This window comes from Pinus tabuliformis, chromosome 4_1 (assembly GCF_031772625.1).
Source record: "Pinus tabuliformis cultivar Carrire ecotype Pingquan chromosome 4_1, CPIR1, whole genome shotgun sequence".
NCBI classification, from domain to species: domain Eukaryota; kingdom Viridiplantae; phylum Streptophyta; class Pinopsida; order Pinales; family Pinaceae; genus Pinus; species Pinus tabuliformis.
Window position 1 is genome coordinate 434,426,886 of NC_142303.1, and position 15,502 is coordinate 434,442,387.

Consider the following 15,502-nt stretch of genomic DNA (forward strand, 5'->3'; position numbering starts at 1 on the left):
ATGCACAAAGGTTATGGAGGAGACTTCAAACAAAAGACTTGAATCATGCCAAAGAATTAATGTTGCAAAGGAATTACTTCAAGAACTAAAGTCCTACAAGATTTTTTAAAGAAAAACTAAGGGTATGTCTCAAATTACAAGTTTTGTTACAAGGTTCCTTTCATACAAAAGGTATGATCATTCTTATTTTTAAGTTCTCTTTACATTACTAACATCATTTTGTGTAGGATTTTGAATCTTAAAGATCCTTGTTACGGTGATTAATCATTAGATTGAATCAACCCTCGTTATACATCATTTGATTATTCTTGAGAAACCCTAACTCTTAGGGTTCACTGTAAAACCCCAACCTCTTGTTGCTAAGGGTATGTCAATGTTAATAATGAAATCCTAGTCTACTTAGGGACTTTTTATGAAGTCTAGAAATCCTATTCTTTTGAAGTTTAGGGTTTTGATAATGTTATGATAAAACCCTTAGCCCTTTAGGGTTTGTTGTTAATGTCTAAATGAAACCCTAAATCTTTAGGGATTGGTAAATTAGGGTTTATAAGAAAAACCCTTGTAATAGTTATAGTAAGATCCTAGGATTGAAACCCTAGGTATATATTCATCTGTTTGATCGAAACCCTAGCATGAATTATTCGATGTATTGATATTACCTAGTAGATATTGTTGTGAAATGCTAGTGCATGATTATGAAATCATAAATATCTATTGGGGAAATTATATGTATTATAATTCCAACATTAAATTATCAATCTGGGACTTGTAAGCTTCAGGGCACAAGCGCAGGTAACGCGGGATCAGAGCATCTAATCTAAACTAGAAATGAAATCAATTTACTATTTAAGTACATAATTTCTATATCTAATTGAAACTAATGGATTAAGGAAAACACACCCAAACAATACGAATAAGAAATTCTAGTTAATATGCAAACGAAACTAACTCTAATTAATCATAAACCAAGCAATACAAACTATCATTCTAACGATTTCAATCTTAATCTAAATAATGGAAATCTTAAATCAAACACTAAGATCTATTTAATCTAAATGCGAGAAAGTAATCTTAATCTAATGCAGGAAAGTAATCACACTTGCAGTTGAAATAAACCCTATTCTAATGCATAAAAATAAACCCTATTATAATACAGAAAATAACCACAATTCAAACAAAGTTGTAACTAATCTAATTCCCGGGACGTGAAAGCACTTAAGCTAATATCTTCATTCAACTCTAATGCATCTCAAAACTAAGCTACAAACTCAATTAACAATTGTTATCTTGTCACGTTACTTATGAGCATTCCGATATCGAAACATGATGTTGTAGGATACTATGTCGAATGGGAAATATATAGGATACATGATTATAAATCAATTCCAATTCAGGCTGATGACAAAGTTATCAACCTTTATATTAAAAAAATCTTTGAAATATTCTTAACTGTACGAATGTAATGGAGAATTCATTCATGCATTGAAATCATTAATCTAGACAGTCCTTTCTGGTTTGCAAAAGATCTAAACACAAGATATTCATTCGTTTCAAGGAAAATAAAGTGAAATTTTAAGTACAGAACAAAAAATGGTAATTCTAAAATCTAGCTACCAAACATCTTCAAAACAAAATCTGAACTTTTGAATCTAAATCAAACACAATTCCTATAATCTATATCAATTGCAGGACTTTCTTCCAGGTGGTGGTGGGCCCTTGCCACTCCCAGAGCAAGCCTAAACTAACTCAAAAAAAATGAAATTCAAAACACAGTCATAATACTTACAGAGAATTTAGAGATGAAACAAAATTCAATTAAGATGCAATTATTATTACAACAGAGCTTCAATTCATCCTTTATTCCTTCCGTTCTTCTCTTCCTTTTAAAAACTTCCAAAATATTACAATACAAACTATGGCTTAGATATTTATAAGATTTACAAGGCGAATTAGTCATTTTCCACAATTCTGGAAAATTGAACAATTTTAACAAACTGACCTCAAAGATATTGGCATATCTTCCTAACCATGCAGAATTTGGGAAAACTGTTTGGAGGGAAACTAATTTGTTATATTTAAAAAAAAAACCTCTCTTGTATTTGTCTCATTAAAATACATATCCTCGGAAATCGTGCCCAAAGTTGGTTGTTTGGCTCTTTTTGCAAGACTCTAGAACTCTGGAAAAACAATCATTTTTTACAAAACTTCCTCCAAGACCTGCTTATAACTTTTACAAAAGTTCAAATCTAGAGATTTTTTTTTTGGATATAGATAACTGGTTATATTGTTAACAAACCCATTTTCTCATATGTTCCAGATTCACCTCTAGCTGCACGAAACTCGAGGTCAAACTTAGAAGTTTGGAAACCGTCCAAATTTTGAACAAATTTGTTAATTAGCTCCTAGGGACCCACATGCACGACCCGGGTGAAATAAAATACATGGGAAGGTATTAAAACATTATTTTGGACAATAACCTCCCTCGGTTTTCCCCAAAAGCATGCTGAAATGTCGAAACCCCAAATTGGATATTCCCATTCTCTACTTGCACCAACTAGTTTAATTGACTTGTGAGGAATTTTGGAAATGGAACCCTACGACAAATGAACTTAGCAAAAAACGGTCATTAGTAAATCATGGAAAAATCATCTCTAACCATCGAAAAGCTAAGAAAACTAATGATAATCAACCACATGATGCAAAATGTAATTTGGCGGCAAGTTGAGGAATTATGGTATGGAATGAGTTTAAAACATAGGGATTTAGGGTATGAATGGTGATATTGTATGATAGAAAAATGGGCATATTCGAGGCCCAACATCTCCCCCCATTCTTGAGGGTTTTCAAGTCCTCATGCAAACAAAGCTCTTGCTCATTGAATTTTTTGTCATTGCTTTGCAAATGTTGGCTCTTGTGGGACAACATTGCTTGAATATTTGGAGGTGTTGGTTCTTGTGGAGTAGTACTACTTGAATACTTGGAGGTGCCGATTCTTGTGGAGCAGTACTTTTCACATTTTAATATATCATGCTTATTTACTAAGCAATACAAATTGAGGACAAGTAATGAATGGATGAGGAAAAGACGATGAATGAAATGAGGTGGTAATGGAGATGGTGAATGGGTGCTTGCATACTCTGTCTTTGTGAGGCAAATGTTTATAGGTGGTTTCCTTTATCATTTCATGGCAGTAATGACTTCATATTGTGAATAGAATGCATGGAGAACGCACTGTAGAGACTGCCTTTATTAATGCACCATAAGGCTTTTTCTTTTAACATGGTCTTGTAATCAGAGTATAAGTCATTTTATTATGAGTGGCGAATGGAAGGAAAATAGAAGGATACTGATTTATGAAAGATGAAATGCATGGAATGAGAAGTGGTGAATCATTAAGCTTCCTAAACCTTTTAATGAATTATAGAATCTTAAGCCAAATTTACCTCAAGTTTTACCTTTTTTGTTGATGTGTTTGGTGCTACAAGATGAAGTGGATGATGGAAAGGCTCGAGCTGATGTGACTGTTGATCTGACCTGTGAAGAAGGCTGAAGGATGAGCTGAAGAGTTGAAGGATGAACTGAAGAGCTTAAGGATGAACTGAAGGTCCCCTTCTCCCCCATGCCTAAGGAGTTGTATGTCCCCAAACAACAGAGGAAAGGTGAATACTACTGTAAATGACAATGGAGATGCTGATACAAAAATCCAAATTGCTGCAAATTTGTGTTGAGATCACAAAACCATTTAATCTTCAACCACTACACACCCGTGTGCAATCTTGCATATGTGAATAAATGGTGTCGATGTCAAACATAAGCAAGAATCATTGGACTACCAACCATTGAGGAAGTCATTAAGCAATGTGAGATATCCCACCTTTGATGTCAATGGGAATCAAGGCACTAGGTACATTATACTAGCCATGAATAGATTTTTCGAAGTCGAATGGATTGCATAATTCATCTACTAAGAAACATTGATGTATTTCCTTAGTAGATGACAAGGATACCTACCATTAAGGCATGCAGGTTCCCAGGTACCTTATCTAACCCTAACCCTAATCCCAGATAATGTGTTGATGTCGATGGGATAAGGCTTGTGGTTAGGTGGGCCTTAAGGAATCCCACATCAACCAACTTGAGTACAAAAATAATGACTTGAAAGATACATGATCTAAAGAACTCATACAAATTTACAAACTTTATTGGGAACTTTTCCCGCCAGTTACCTGGTTTTCAAGCAAAGTCCCTGTCCAGTTGCACTAGACAAACTGGTTTTCACAAAAAGACTTATTTTTCTCTTTACTATTTTCATTTATTTATTTACAATACTAACTTTCCTAATATACTGGAGAAACAATGCCCTCCTTCAAGTGAAATATAAATTCCAATGAATCCATGTGCGGATTAGGTACAAAGATATATTCATGCTGAGATTTAACATATAAAGTTTAGAATGTACATAAGCATGAAATATCAACAACTTTGAAAGATGTGATAAAAAGAGTATTTGAAGATGAGAATGGTAATTTGATTGGATTGTGATCTAGAACCAATGCTCGATGTAATCCTGGTGGTATTGACCCATTTCTTCATTTGGACCACTTTGAAAGTCCTCCTCGGTCATGCTAGGCAAACTTGGATAATTGGTATCCAGAATGCATTCAAGGCTTGCTAATGGGCATGGTGAAATTTCTTCGATCTCAGGTTCAGCTGGACGCTTGCCATCAGATTTGGTACATGATTACACAATCTCCTTCGTAGATAGGCAAGAGGAATCAAGGGAGATTTCGAAATCCTTTTCTGGTTATGGAAAGATAGATAATTTCCTGAATGTGGTCAGGATGAACTCTTCCTGAGAGGCAGATATCCCAGCTACTGCTAGGATTTGAGAAAGTGCTTCGAGGGAAATTCTTCAAGCTCTTAATCGTTCTTTGAATTTCTCCTACTAGTGGATGATCCCTGTCACTCAACATGGATTAGTACTTGGGGGTTCTTACAACACCCCATAAATGTTTTGTCATTTTAAGAGCTTGAACTTTTTAGTCTAAATGAAAAAGAATTGATTGCAATAAAACTCACCAAATATTCTTACTTGGAAAACCAAACTTTGGAGCAACCCCACTATAGTGGATTCGTGGCTCTTCACTCATGTCTTACTGTACTCTCTCTGCCCTTTGATTTTCCTACAAAATCTTCACCACATAGAAAACTTATGAAAGAAACTACGCTCTAATCCCTTTAGCATCTCCTCGGCAACGACGCCAAAAATGTTGGGGAAATTATAGGTTTTATAATTCCAACATTAAATTATCAATCCGGGACTCGTAAGTTTGAAGCACAAGCGTAGGTAATGCAGGATCAAAGTGTCTAATCTAAACTAGAAATGAAATCAATTTACTGCTTAAGTACATAATTGCTATTTCTAATTGAAACTAATCAATTGAATAAAACAGGCTCAAACAATACGAATAAGAAATTCTAATTAATGTGCAAATGAAACTAACTTTAATTAATCATAAACCAAGCAATACAAACTATCATTCGAACGATTTCAATCTTAATCTGAATAATGGAAATCTTAAATCAAACACTAAGATCTATTTAATATAAATGCAAGAAATTAATCTTAATCTAATGCAGGAAAGTAATCTTAATCTAATGCAGGAAAGTAATCACACTTGCAGTTGAAATAAACCCTATTCTAATGTAGAAAATAATCACAATTCAAACAAAATTGTAACTAATCTAATTCCCGGGACATGAAAGCACTCAAGCTAATACCTTCATTCAACTCTAATGCATCTCAAAACTAATCTACAAACTCAATCAAAACTTATTATCTTGTCACGTTACTTCTGAGCATTCCGATATCGAAACATGATGTTGTAGGATACTATGTCGAATGGGAAATATACAGGATGCAGGATTATAAATCAATTCCAATTCATGCTTATGACAAAGTTATCAACCTTTATATTAAAAACATACTCAAGGGTGGTGGTGGACCCTTGCCACTCCCAGAGAAAGCCTAAACTAACTCAATAAAATGAAATTCAAAACATAGTCATAATACTTACAGAGAATTTAGAGATAACAAAATTCAATTAAGATGAAATTATTATTACAACAGAGCTTCAATATCCATCCTTTATTCATTCCCTGCTTCTCTTCCTTTTACAAACTTCCAAAATATTATAATACAAACTATGACTGAGCCATTTATAATATTTACAGGGCGAATTAGTCATTTTCCTCAATTCTGGAAAATTGAACAATTTTAACAAACTCACCTCAAAGATATTGGCATATCTTCCTAACCATGCAGAATTTGGGAAAACTGTTTGGAGGGAAGCTAATTTGTTATATTTAAAACAAAAACCTCTCTTGTATTTGTCTCATTAAAATACATATCCTCGGAAATCGTGCCCAAAGTTGGTTTTCTGGCTCTTTTTGCAAGATTCTAGAACTCTGGAAAAACAATCATTTTTTACAAAACTTCCTCCAAGACCTGCTTATAACTTTTACAAAAATTCAAATCTGGAGAATTTTTTTTTGGATATAGATAACTGGTTATATTGTTAACAAACCCATTTTCTCAGATGTTCTAGATTCACCTCCATCTACACGAAAATCGAGGTCAAACTTGGCAGTTTGGAAACTATGCACATTTTGAGAAAATTTGTTAATTAGCTCCTAGGGACCCACATGTGCGACCATGTCGAAATGTCAAAACCCCAAATTGGATATTCTCGTACTCTACTTGCACCAACTAGTATAATTGACTTGTGAGGAATTTTGGCAATGGAACCCTGTGGCAAATGAACTTAGAAAAAAACTGTCAATAGTAAATCATGGCAAAATCATCTCTAACCATTGAAAATCTACAAAAACTAATGATAATCAACCACAGGATGCAAAATGTGATGTGGCGGCAAGTTGAGGAATTATGGTACGAATGAGTTAAAAACATAGGGATTTAGGGTATGAATGGTGATATTGTATGATGGGAAAATGGGCATATTCGAGGCCCAACAATATGTATATGCAAGTATGCTAACTTAATTGTTAATACTCATTTTTTAGTTTGTGAAATATAGGATTTGTAACAAAACCCTAGTAGAGATTGATATTCTAGGACATGGTGATATTGTTTTCGATTATTGATATGATTTAGCTTTGATGATAAAATCTAGGGTTTTCTACAGACTTTGGTAGAGTCTGACATGTAACTGTAAAAAGCATATTTTAAAAACCTTAGATGTATAATACAATGATGGATTGTTATATGATTGAATTGTTGATATCTAAGGCTTTGTGTAATGAAGATGGAGTCTTGGGTTTATAACAAAACCCTAGCAAGAAGTTGAAGTCTAGTATATAGAAAGATGTGACCCTTGCTAATTATGAACCTATCTAGGTTTAGGTATTTGATGTCTAAAGTTTAAATGCTTTGATGCTTCCATTGTAATGATATGATTTTAATATAGTAAACTTAAAGCCTCTATATTTGTATTTGGTTGTACTTTCTATTAAAGTTTTGTAGGTACATTATGTTATCGGGAAAAGTGTCTATTTAGAACTACTCTATCCCACTAAGGTGTGACAGCTACCTTAGAAACAAACAGAGAAACTACTTTTGTATTCTTCTTTATGAACAATAAACAAAGAGGAATAGGATGAACCAACCTGTGTCTTGCGCTAGTCCTTTGATCCAATCTCTCTCCTCTTTGACAGCTTCCAGCTACCTGCTCTCTCACTTGCCCAGCTTCACCAAGTACCTGTAAGATCACAGAAGAAGGAAACTATACAAAGACATGGGTTTATATTCACAAATAACTTAGGATCAGATTTAAGTTAACCATACAAATGTAACAAACATCAATGAAACACAAGCATGGAGAAGAAACTCAAATAGTTTTATTGATATACAAGAAGATCCAGGAGGAGTTACAACCGATGATTCCTGACCCAGCATCAACCTCCCAGCAAAGAAGTCCCTTCTTCAACCCCAACAAAGCATAGATCACCCAATTCTATGATATGTATCTCAAAACCAACAGTAATTCCTTACAATGTGCAAAATTCCATCCTCTGGATCTCTGGGATGAGGGATCCATATATAGATGTATGCAAGGAGGATGAGTCAGCCCATGATTTGATTAGTGGCTTCTCTCTGTCATTCTTGCTTCCACTTGGAGACTGAAAGCCTCTTACTCATCCTTGGTCGAATTCAGTGGGGCAAGTTTCATTGGAGAAGATTCTGGAAGCTTCCATTGTCTCTCCACCTCGTGGAATGACTCTGCCACTTGTCATTTCCCGCTCAACGCACCCTGGTAGTGCATTTAGGTGCGTTGCAACGCACCTAGCTAGTGGACTTAGGTGCTATGCAACGCACTTGGCTAGTGGAGCAGCTGAAATGATCCTGATTTGACTTATTCTGAGCAGTTTCTGGTGGAGAACTTCTGGGAGAAGCTGTAATTTGTTGACCTTGTTCCTTTAGGAGTTAGAACAACACTTTTAGGGACTTAGGAGCCCTTGGTTTATGGACATTTCATGCTTAGAGCTGTAAGGCACAAAAATGTCTATAACACATTACCTTCAAGATGTTGAATATTTTCGTAATTGAAGATGACAATAATGATGAGTATGATGAAGGAAGCTATAACAATGATGATGATCAAGATGACCTTGATGCCATGAGAAAGAATGAAACCTTGAAAGGTTAAAGTTTCTTCGATGTTATAAAAGAAGAAAGTTGTTGATCTCCCTAAGTTGAGAGGGAGATTGGATGAAAGAAAATATATATATCCCCATTTAAGAGGGAGAGCACATTATGACAATCATAATGAATACCTTAAAGAAAGAATGAAACCGAAAAATGAATGAAAGAACTATAGATGGATTTGCAATATTTCAGAAGGATTGAGGCTATATTTAGTGCTACTGAAGAAGAAATCTTCCAACAAGTTGTATATGGATAACTTGATGATGATATAAGTAGCATTAGGATTATTGAGGACCTTGAAATTTCGTATTACTTGTATATATACTTGAAAGTTTATTACTGATTGGGGTTGTGATTGTGAAAGATCTCTCTGTTAAAACATTGAATGTTTGAAGCATGCTTGGAGTGGTGGATATATATATATATATATATATATATATATATATATATATATATATAGTTGATAAGGAGAGACGAAGCATCTTGTGGAAACAAGATGCTTAGGAATACATCTGGATGGCCTATGTGTTGATGTCTTGATCTCGAAGTAGGGAGGGTGGTGTTGGTCATCGAGCTCCGACCTTGGATGCAAACCTAGATCCCTAGGTTGGTGTTAGAGCTTAAAAGCTTGATGGTTCCTAAAGTGGCTAACCTGGTCCCTTAGTGGCTAGGCTTGATACACCTTAGTCCCACCTGATTAGAGTAACCTGGTCAGGTATCTAATCTGTAGCACTACGTGTGTTGTGAACTCTTCATAGGGTATGTCACTTTGAGATCTTCCATGTACCTATGTATATATGTAATTATGAATACCTCCCTAGTTAAGAGGGTGTGTTGAAAAATGTAACTAGTGTTGGTCTCCATAATTGTATTTGAGTCATGATGTAATGTATTTGTCAAAATAAAGAAAAACAAATTTTATTATAAAAGAAATTGACTTATTAAAGTATGGGTTTCATCCTTGGGTCATGGTTTTTAGGTCAAAGCCTTCATTGTAGGCTTCTAGGGTTTATGTCAAGTGTCCTTGTCCATGTCATAAAGTAATAGACCCTTCTTGGGCATTATCAATCAATCAAGAAATAAATTTATTTTTATGTAAAATAGGTCATTTAGGCCTCCTCCACCAAGTCGGCCTCAAGAAGGGCGAGTCATCCTCATTAAGGGAATTCAACCTTGCAGATTCACTATATAAAGGAAACAACTCGACCTCATTTGGAGCACATAAACAACAAGTTCAATCTAGAGTTGCTGGAGGCAAAAAGGGTGCTAAATTCAAGGAAGAGACAGGAAACCCTGGCGAAGGAGAAGGAAGCTTTGTCAACCATAAGAAGTCAAATTTTCTCTCTCTTTGTCTCATACATGCGAAGTTGTTGGAAGGGTCGAAATTGCAATACCGTAGTTGGGCCAAAATTTTGGAGTTGCTGGGGGCCGAAATTATGGGTTGTTGCTGGGATGTAGTTGTTGGACAAGAAAAGACTATTGAAGGTTGTTAAATCATCTCGAAACATTGACTTGGTGGAGGAGGAAGGTCTTTTGGTCAGGTCTAAGGTCTTGCTATATCTTAATTTTGATTAGTGGAAGAGTTTGACTCGGTTTTTCCCTAGAGAGGGGTTTTAGCCTTGGTTAAGTGCCTACATTAGGTGTCGTTGAAATTCATGTTTTGATTTGATGATTATTTGATGAAAAAAGGATAAAAGAAGAACACAAAGAAGATAATAAGAATACAAGAATAACACAAGTAACTGTCAACATAAGGAAATCTTTTTTCCTTTCTGATTTTGTAACATCCTCTACCCTCCAGATCATTTGTGATGTGAATCACACTTCATTGTTTGCCTGCCTCAAGAGTTGGTCTTCTTGTCATGCATATTTTAGGGCTATTCCACTTTACATCATGTGGGGGTTATGACACTGCTCGAATGCCTGCATTTTTTATAATGCAACCCTGATTTGAGAGCCACCACTCTCAAAATCGTTGCATACATTGGCCCTATAAAACCAAAGAATCATATGCATTGTTGGTCCTACAAACCCTTTGAGCAGATCTTTCCTATTGGCTCCTTCGATGGTGCTTTGGTGGATGGGATTGTGTGGCTGTGGTGCAATTATCTCCATCTCCCCCTCCTGCCATTACATCTTTTTCTGGTCTGGTGGTTTGGTTACCAATACAAGGGCTAAAGTGTTGGCCTTATGGGGTACCCTCAGATGTGCTTTGTGGCTCGCAGTGGAGAAGATCATGGTCACTAGAGATTTGAAGGTGACTATAGACTAGGCCTTGGAGAAGTCCTCTCTAGTTGTGTCGTCTTTATGCCACTCGTTGGACCAGATCACCGCTATGAAGACACGTTTCCACTCTGTCTCCTTTTGTCATATATTCAAGGCGCAGAATTCCGAGGATGACTCGCTCTCAAATTGTGGAATTTCTGCAGTGTGTAGGCAGATTCATTTTGAGTGCTTGGAGTAGGGTGTCATTATTAGCCCAGGGGCCTTCCCTTTGCATGAGGTCCCCTTGTTCTTTTTTATGGGAGACATTGTTGATCATTGTTTTTAGACCTTTGTGATTAAATAGCTCGATTAATGTTTCATGCTGTAAAGGTTGCTGCCTTGTTTTTGCAGAGAAGTGTTCTCATCCTTTTACTTAGATATCTATTTTACCTATTTTGATGCTGCCTTGTTTTTGCGAGTGCTCTCATCCTTTTACTTAGATGTCTATTTTACCTATTTTGATGTTTCCTTGTTTCACAAACATTGTGGTCAGATATTTTCCGAAAATGTAACCGCTTATTTAATATAAGAACGGTTGTTTTTTCCTCTTTAAAAAAATGTAGGTGTAAGGAAGACAATATAGTATTTTATTAATATGTGTATAATTATACAGATATTTTATTAATATATATGACACATATTAATAAAATAAGAATGTGTTATTTTATTAATGTTATTTATACATGTTCTTACATTTTCTTAAGCAAATATTCAAAAGTTCCACAAATCAGTGGTCTCGATGATGTTGTCCATCTGCTCCTGTTCCTGCCAAGTACTGGGATCAAGATCTAAAGCCCATGCATCGTCAATTGATGGCATTCTCTCCAAATTCAGGCCGAGGCCGCCATCGATGGCATCAGATTCCTCGAACAGACGTTCCCAGCAATCCAACTTATGTTCCTCCAATACTTGATGACTGTCACTCGACACCTCTGTTTCTGAAGCTGCGGCCGATATTGATGTTGATGCAGTCTCCTCCATCGCCGTATTATTGATAGTATTCGGACAGGGGGAACTCGAAGGGAGTTGATGCACTGCATATTTGGCGGCGGGACAGGGGGAACTCGAAGGGAGTTGATGCACTGCATATTTGGCGGCGGAACCTGCCGCCGGGAAAGAGAAGCCGCAGAGGGAATGTCGGGCACAGAATTGGGGAAATTGAATTTGGAGTTGGGCCTTCTCACACAATACACTGCGGCGTCGTAGGCACGGGCGGCCTGCTCGGCAGTGGGGTATGAGCCCAGCCACAACTTCTGTCGAGATTTGGGCATTCGAATTTCTGATACCCAGCTCCCCCATTTTCGCAATCGGACTCCCTTAAATTGCTGCAAATTTTGCTCGCGATCTTTTTCTTCTATAACATGGGCCTCCTCATGCTCCTGCGGGGAGTGTTTTTCCATATTTCGCGAAACAGAAGAAGCTCTGTGGTAGCTGGAGACGGCCTGGGAGATAGTGAGTTCAAATACAAATAAATGGAATTGAGATATGGAAGTGACTATATATATAGCAGCGAAGGCCAGCAAGTGAAATGCAGTAACCGCGTGTATCTCTCTACTCAACGGAAGATTTGACGTGACACAGGATTCAATTCGATATTCAAAGGAAGACCATCGATTTCTCTTTTGGAAATGTGAACATAATTAGTGTATCTCTCTACTCAACGGAAGATATGACGTGACACAGGATTCAATTCGATATTCAAAGGAAGACCATCGATTTCTCTTTTGGAAATGTGAACATAATTCGTGGTTCAGGGAGTTTATCAGCCGACAGCAACCGTCAGCTTTGGGCAATGGATGATGTAATATATTGATCATGCGCGTAGTCTAAGGAGGCGGAGTTATCGGGAAAATTATGGAAATTTCTGTTATATTTAAAGAAAATTTGGCATGGATTTTTGTAAAGTTAATTTATGGTTGTTAAACTTTAAAATTTTAAGTGTCTTACATATTTTTATAACACTATCAAAAACACTACTTAAACACTGCTTTTACAAGATTTTTTGAAATTTTTTATCCTAATTCTAATCACTTATCACTTATCATATCGTTGTCACGCGTTTTGAAAAGAGAGACACACTGACAACGATCGTTACTGTGCATTCTTATTGACAACGATCGTTACTGTGCATTCTTATTGGTAGCCGCCTGCACGCGGCAAGGTAGATTGTTCAGACTTGCCTGATCGTTCATCACAAAAATATTTGTTTATCACAAGTTTTTAATGTCAAATTCCGTACCGGAGGATTCAAAGCCTAAATCATTGTCTCGATTCTCAAAGCTCCTGCGTTTTCCCGAACGGTTCTGATGGGATTTATCTATCTTCGACCCGTCGACGCAATTTTTTTACAAATGGTAAAATTAGGTTTATCAATTAAACGTAATGTGTTACAATTCCATTTATGTTATGTTATTTCATTTATGTTCATTGAAAAAAACATCAAAGTTGAAAAAAGCAACAACCCAGATATTAAGACTACGAATTTTGAAGGAACAACCCAGATGAAGGTGAACCAAAAACTGAAATTGAATGTCTAGAGAGTTCTAAAAGCATTTCTCACATGCCATAACAGAGCACACCATTAAATTTCAATACAATAATCACACGAGACCTTGTGCTCCTCCATCAAATTGGATTCTAGCCAAGGTTATGATGACAAGTATGTATTAATTGGTTTTCGAATATTAACTAAAAGATAGTAATACGATAGATATATGTCATTGATTTCTAACATATATTTTATATTTATTTTATATATATATTTAATGTATATATTTTAATTATTAAATAAGATTTATATTTGAGATGTTTAAATGGTGAGATGGTAAATATGTAAAATTTAAAATTTAGGGCTAAAGAGTATTTAAACAATTTGAATAACTTGAATGACTCATGCTAATTTGTATTGTTATACAATAAATGGTATTAAATAGTAGATTGAATTTACCCTTTTTTTACATTTATGAACTTGGTACTATTAATTTGAATAACTTGAATGACTCATGCTAATTTGTATTGTTATACAATAAATGGTATTAAATAGTAGATTGAATTTACCCTTTTTTTACATTTATGAACTTGGTACTATTTCAAATGTATTTGGATTAGTTGTAGATCTTCAATGATATTAGAAAGATTTAGATAACTTGGATTAGAAGGCACTACTTAAAAAGCAAAAGTTTTATGATAGAGACAATTTAACAATCACCTATTTAGGTAAATTATTATCTTTTTTTAAAGATAGAAATCTATTTTAAAAGTATAGAAACATGTGGAATGTAATTAGTCCCTAATATGCAAACCATAAGACATTTGGCCATATTTTAGTAAAAATACTCAACTTACTAATGATTTTATATAGTTCCTATAAATTTTAAATTTTAGTGATTTGTAAAATAATTACCTCATATAAAATTTGGGATAATAATAATAATAATAAAGGAAATTATCAAATCTCTTTTCTTTTAAAAAAAATATAGAAAATCAACTAAATTTATCTCTTAAATTTTTCCATACATAGTGAAGTCAACGTTTTTTCTAATTTATTTGGGAAAACTAAGTTAGTGCATCTCCTCCTCCTCAAATGGTTATCCGTGTTTAAAATATAAAGTATATCATGACATAAGCAATATATATTAACTCAAAAACTTAACATATCAAAATAGATGCTTATCCTTATTCAAAATATAAAGTATGTGATGATATAAGGTAGATATTTTAAGAAAAAGGTTTAGTATATGCAAATTGATAATTAGGACGTGATTATTTACATAGTTAAAAATCTCAAGGATAGAAATAGTGAAAGACATTTTAGTAATTGATTAATGTGTAAAATGAGGGAATTTTTTTATTATTAATGTGTGAAAGTAATTTAAAAGAACATCTCTGAATTAATCCTGCTCATTAAATACATATCATGGAACAATTAATTACTAAGCCATATATCAAGTGTCATTAATTATAAGAGCTGTTTAAATTGTCGCATCACTCATAGGACATGATTATGACAATTGGATTAATGAAATATAAAAGCTTATTAAAACCACACTTTACCGTAGAGACAAATTAGACCAAGTTCAACCTAAACAAACTCCTCATGTCCAAATATATTAACATCATCTCGTATGAACAAATTGGGATTTAAGTCAAGGATTTACAATGTAACAAAAGAATAAGGAAGAAGACATTAGATCATACTAAACCTTAATTAAAATTTCCTCAATTCCTAACACAGTATTATTCTTTAAGAACTTGGCCTCTATGGGGGCATCATGAAAATGTTAGTAATTAATTAATAATTTGTATGACAATAAAGTACTTCAAGGGTGCATTTATGAAGGAGCCTTTGAATGAAGTTGCATGTCTAATTTAATGTGTTAATGTTGAACTAGCACATTGTTCTACTAAATAACTCTCTAACTCTCACACTAGAGAGTGGGTGGATGTTGCTTCCATAATTCAAACTCTAAAAGGATTTGTCTAAGTGAAAGAACAATTGTAATTTCACAAATC